The following is a 6174-nucleotide window of genomic DNA, read 5'->3' on the forward strand; positions in this document are numbered from 1 at the left end:
GAAGAGAAGGGAAAAGTCCTGGTTAATGCATACAACATATCTTCAAAAAGTTAACAGAATAAAATTCTCTAAATCTAGAGCAAGATATGCTCTTATAGGTAAAAGAGGCACACAGAACACCAAATAGGACCAGGAAAAAAAATTTTCCCATACCATTTAATAATGAAAATGTTAAATATATAGAACAAATAAAGAGTACTGAAAGCTACAAGAGAGAAGTGACAAGTCACATTTGGGCAAAACTATAATAATATCAGCTGTTTTCCCACAATGGAAATTTTAAAAGTCAGAAGAGCTTATAGCAATGTTCTTCAAGTCCTAAGATCACATATGTCAAACTAGTGTGTTATACTTGGCAATACCATCTGTCATATTGAAACGAAAAGAAAAACTTAAAAAATCAGTCAAAGAAATTTATCTCCACAAAACCTCCTCTGCAGAGACTACTGAAAGGGCTTTCTCAGACTGAAGGGATTGGTCCCCATATCCAAGAGGCTACAGGAAGAAAACAAATGATTCCACAGTTATTAGTGTGCAAATTAAGACTAGGAAAACTGATACCACAGAAGCAATAAAATGACAGCAATCAATGTAAAACTTTCAATAATAACTTTAAATATTAGTGGCTTTAACTCCTCTATTAACTCTATTTAACTCCTCTCCTGGTGTAGGAGTATGGTCTGTATTCTGTCAATTATATTTTAAATAAATGCTGATTGGCCAGTAGCCAGGCAGAAAGTATAGGTGGGACAACCAGACAGGAAGTAGAGGCAGGTCAATGAGAACAGGATAATTCTGGAAAGAAGGAAGCCCATTCCCCCGCAGTCGTGACCTGGCAACAGAAGAAGCAAGATGTGACTGCCTCGCTGAAAAAAGGTACCGAGCCACGTGGCTAACACAGACAAGAATAATGGGATAATATAAGTTATAAGAGTTAATAAGAAGCCTGAGCTAATGGGCCAATCAGTTTATAACTAATGTAAACCTCTGTGTGATTTCTTTGGGACTTAATGACTGTGGAAACCAGGCAGGACAGAAACCTCAGTCAACACTAACTAAATGGATTTAAAGACATGAGCCACCTTTTTGCTGTCTACAGGAAACATACTTTACCTTCAAGGGGAGACACTACTTTTGATAAAAAGGATGGGAAGAAGTATTCCAAATAAATAGAAGATGGAAACAAACAGTCATTGCAATACTAGACTCTTATAAAATAAAGGTAAAACCAAAACTAATGAGTAGAGATAAAGAAAGTCATTTTGTTCTGTTCTGCACAATCCACCAAGAGGACATTACATTCTTAAATACCAAACTCAAGTGCAAGCAATTTCACAAAACAAATATTACTAGGCAGTATGCTACATATTAACTTCAATACAGCATCATTAAGTAACATCAGCACTCCACTTTCACTAACTGACAGGTCATCCAGACAAGATTTAAAAAGAGAAACATAATAAATGACATCAGAAATTACCTAATGAATATCTCTAGAATATTTTACCCAAACACTACAGAGGACACATTCTTCTAAGTAGTTCAAGGAAATTTCTTTAAAATAGATTATATATTGGGATGCAAAATAAACCTCAACAAGTGGAGAAAAATTGCAGTAATTCTGGCCACAATAGAATAAATCTCCAAGTCAACAGAAAAATAATCTTTTAAAAGACACAAGCTCATGGAGATTAAACAATACCCTATTGAAAGATGAAGGAGTCATTAGAGAAATAAAGGCACAGAGAGACTCATCTGGAATGAGATGGAAGATTTCTCCCTGCTAGTTAAGTTTCATACATCGAGAAGGTGGCATGCAGGCTACTGTGGGTGGGTGTGGGAAAGGCACCAGTAGATGTAAACTTTTCAAACTAATTGTAAATTTTACTCACTACAGTACCTGTCTACCGGGCAAGATATAACTAATTATGCAAAAGATCCATGACTATTATGGGATAACCAACTGCTCTCTGACTGGAGTCCACTCTGTGGACTCTGTTTTTGGCAATGCAAGTCCTAGTAAAAAGTGAAAATTCCACACCTTGAGAATAATCTTCTAGTGTTGCTTAGTTAAATAGACAGGGTGTCAAACTAAACTGCCTCCTAACTATTTGTATTTATAGATATAGATTAATGTTTCGGCTTGAATCAGAGAAGCCTTTCTGTGGTGAAAGGCAGTGAGGGCAAAGTCACACATGACTGATCAAGAAGCTGAGAATGAGTGAAGTTGAATGCTTAGCCACAAACAAATATAAGAGCTGCAAGATCGTTCTGAAGAAAGGGTAGAAAGTGCCACATTAGAGCCATCCCAACAATGAACTCAGTGCAACTGTTCTTGCTGGTATTGCATCTTCACAGAAGTGGACCTGTCAGCAGTCAATCATGACTGAAGGAGGGGCATAGGGTCCTGTTTATTCCACTGAACTAGTTAGTGTTCATTGATTGTGGGAGAAACTGCCATCAGTTGCATAACTTCTGTGACCCAACCAGGCTCTAATATACAGTTCCAAACAGTCACACAGATGACTCTGGTTATCAACACACCAGGTCTCAAAGCAAGTCATAAAGACAATATGGTAAATGGATTGGTAGAGGGAGTATGGGATTGATGGAGGAGGCAAGTGAGGGTAAGCCTGGAAAGTAATCAATACAGTGTACCAAAGAACAGAATGGTCAAAACACACATGTCATAAATTTAAAAAAAAACGTAATAAGAAAGGATTCAAGGATTCGAAATCAAATGTTATGGATTTAAGACAGTTCACTTTTTACTGTGCAATCATGAAGAGTTGAGTCCAGTTTCTATCATTTCACATAAAATTCTCTGCATACTGGAAGGCAATCATAATGCCTTTGCTAAGGAAGTAAAGAGAGTTTGTGACCTGGGGCTCACTAGACAGCAAGCTTAGTCTAATTTGTGAGTTCCAGGCTAATGAGAGACCCTGTATAAAAACCAAGGTGGACAGCTCATGAGAAACATTGCAAGATTGGCCTTTTATATTCCTATATGCATACCAAACAACAACAACAACAACAACAACAACAAAACCTTACAAAACAAAAACAAAAAGCCATCTACAGATTCAATGAAATCCCCATCAAAATCCCAGCAAAATTTTCTTTGCAGACCTCAAAAGAACAATACTCAACTTCATATAGAAAAGCAAAAAACCCAGGATAGCCAAAACTATCCTGTACAATAAAAGAACTTCTGGAAGTATCACAGTCCCTGACTTCAAACTCTCATTACAGATTTACAGTATTGAAAACAGCCACAGGGGAAATGGAAATGCATTGAAGACCTGAATATCAACCCACACACCTATGAACACCTGAGTTTTGACAAAGAAGCAAAAATATAAAATGAAAAAAGGAAAGTATATTCAACAAATGGAGCTGACATAACTGGATATCAACATGTAGAATAATAAAAATAAATCCATATCTATCGCCATGCACAAAATTCAAATCCAAATGGATCAAAGACCTCAACATAAAGCCAACCACACTGAACTTCATAGAAGATAAAACAGAAAGTATACTTGAACGCATTGGCTCAGGAGACCACTTGCTAAATATATCCCCAGTAGCACAGACACTAAAAGAAACAATTAATAAATAGAACACTCTGAAACTGAGAAGCTTCTGTAAAGCAAAGGACACAATCAACAAGACAAAACAGCAGCCTACAGAATGGGAAAATATCTTCACAAACCCCACATCAGATGGAGGACTGACCTCCAAAATATACAAAAAACTCAAAAATTTAAATTTTTATGGAAAGGAAAAATATACAACTTGAAAAGATAAATATTATAAACAATAGTTCCAGACCCTCTCATTTTAACAGAGAAATAATGACATAGAACTACTGAAATAGAAATGTTTAAAAACTGGAGAGATATCTCAGAGGTTAAGAATATGAGTTGATCTTCCAGAGAACCCAAGTTCAGCACCAGACAACCACACTGCATCTCACAACAGTGTATAATGTCAGTTCCATGGAATCTGATGCTCTCTTCTGGCCTCCATAGGCATCAAACAGTGAAGTGGTGTATAGATATGCATATAGGAAAAAATCAATGTACATAAAGTAATAAAGTAAATAAAATAGTAATTCTGTTAAGTTATGAAGACATTAAAAGTTTGTTGTTTTGGTAGTAAAAATTACAAATATAAAAATGTGTATTCATACTAACAAAATTTCAAGTGAGTCAAAATTTTAGAGAGCTGTTGATATGTCACCTGGTTTTTCAGATTGTCTAGCGAATATTCTTCCTTTTTATTTTAGTTTTATTTTTCATCTTCAGTCCTCATGATCAAGCTCAGATCCTTGCATATGCTACGGGAGTTCTCCATCACTGCAGTATACCCTACCTTTAGCATTGTGTGATTGCATCCTCCTATCTCCCTATCTATCATGATAACAGCTTTGGTGATGGACATGGCTCGTCTTGAGTTTTCTGTGATACACTGGCCTCAGACTTCAGATTCTCTTGTTTTCCAATATGAAGATTATAGGTACAAGTCACTGCACCAGTTCAAATTTCTCTTTCATAGAGAAGTACTGGTGACTTACGGGAAGCTTTTAGCGTTTTGTTTCAAGGTTCTCTGGCTCACAAAGAACACTCTGTTAAAATCTATTGGCATTGTACTTCTTCTTGATGATCCCACTGCAGTAAGTCTTCCTGTGTTTATCAAACTTGTCCAACATGCTTGACACAGAGACTTGGCACGTTCTTTTTCAACTGGCAAGAATTCTCTTTCCTAAATGCTCTTATCTCTTGCTGACTTCTTTTTCTCTATGTTCAAATTAACAGCTCTACTTATGTCTGTTTATTTATCTCGAGTTACTTTTCTTCCTGGGTCTGGAAATACAAAACTCTTGCCCTTTTAGGAGAGAACTGATTAATACCTTATTGTCCCAATGGGTAACAATCAAAACTAGCATTAAACTTAGTCAAGGACTGGCTTTTGCAAAAGTATGTACATCTAAAAGGCAATGTGAGCTATCATTGATAAAATTACTAAACATCAGAACACCAGTTCAATTAAGATATTCTTTTCTGTTTTTATTTTGGGGGGTATGAGGTTGAGATGGGGCATGATTTTGCAGCCAAGTATGGCCTTGGACTCAGGTGGTGGTTTGGATGAGAATGTCTCATATAGTCTCATGTATTTGAAGATTTGGTTCCCAGTTGATGCCATGTTTTGGGATGTTCAGGAAGAGGAGCCTGGTTGAAGGGCTTTGGAAGCATACGGACAAGTAGGGTATAGGAATCAGAAGTACTACCCAGCACCATGTACATCCAGAATCAGTGGCATTTGCTATGCTTGCTTCCCTCTGCACTGCTGCATGGATCCAGGCCTGACTCTTTTGGCTTGGTTTGTTTGTTTTTAATTCCTGAGCTGTCCATTCTTCATTTTGAAGTCTCTGATCTTGTAACTGGCAGAAACTTCATAATAGTTAGCTATAATGCTGGTTGATAAGACGGCTTTTGCTAATTTAGAGTCTATCTGTATGACTATTTAAATCTCTGAAATGAGTCTGCTCAGTACTTTAGTTAATTGCCTTACAGAATATAATTGTGCCTCTGCAACTTCAAGAAATAGAAGCTATCTATCTTCCTCCAAATCTTTACACATACCATTTACTTGATCTCCAACTTTTCCAATATAAATAAAATATTTTTACTTTAATAAGAAAATTAACCTAGTCTGAGATGCATGAGATTCTCTCTCAAAAATGTATTATAAAATACTTATACTTTAACTTGTTAAGACTACGTGTAAAAATTTTAAAAAGAAATAAAATTAAGAAAGTCAAAAGCAACTACTTTTGAAGAGATATTTTAGAAATTCAAGCCCTTTGATTAGTAACCACCCTTAGTACCAGAGATACTTCAAAGCATTTTCTAAACATTGAATTCCCATCAGTGATGCTGCAAGCCTTAGCTCTCATCTTTCATGCTTACCATTGCGGTAACTTCAAAAGGATACAAAGAGAATGGAAATCTCTCAAAGTAACCTTGTACTCATGCTAGTAATTGCGTATTTAGTTATCATGCATCCACAATCAGGTTAATTGTATCATTACACTGTGTTTTAATAAATATAATAATTAACATTTAGTTATAAAAACTAGAATATTCAAGCCATTCAGAAATTAAATTC

Source organism: Microtus oregoni, unplaced genomic scaffold (assembly GCF_018167655.1).
Source record: "Microtus oregoni isolate MIOR12 unplaced genomic scaffold, Mior012 000028F_ref0000031, whole genome shotgun sequence".
Lineage (NCBI taxonomy): Eukaryota > Metazoa > Chordata > Mammalia > Rodentia > Cricetidae > Microtus > Microtus oregoni.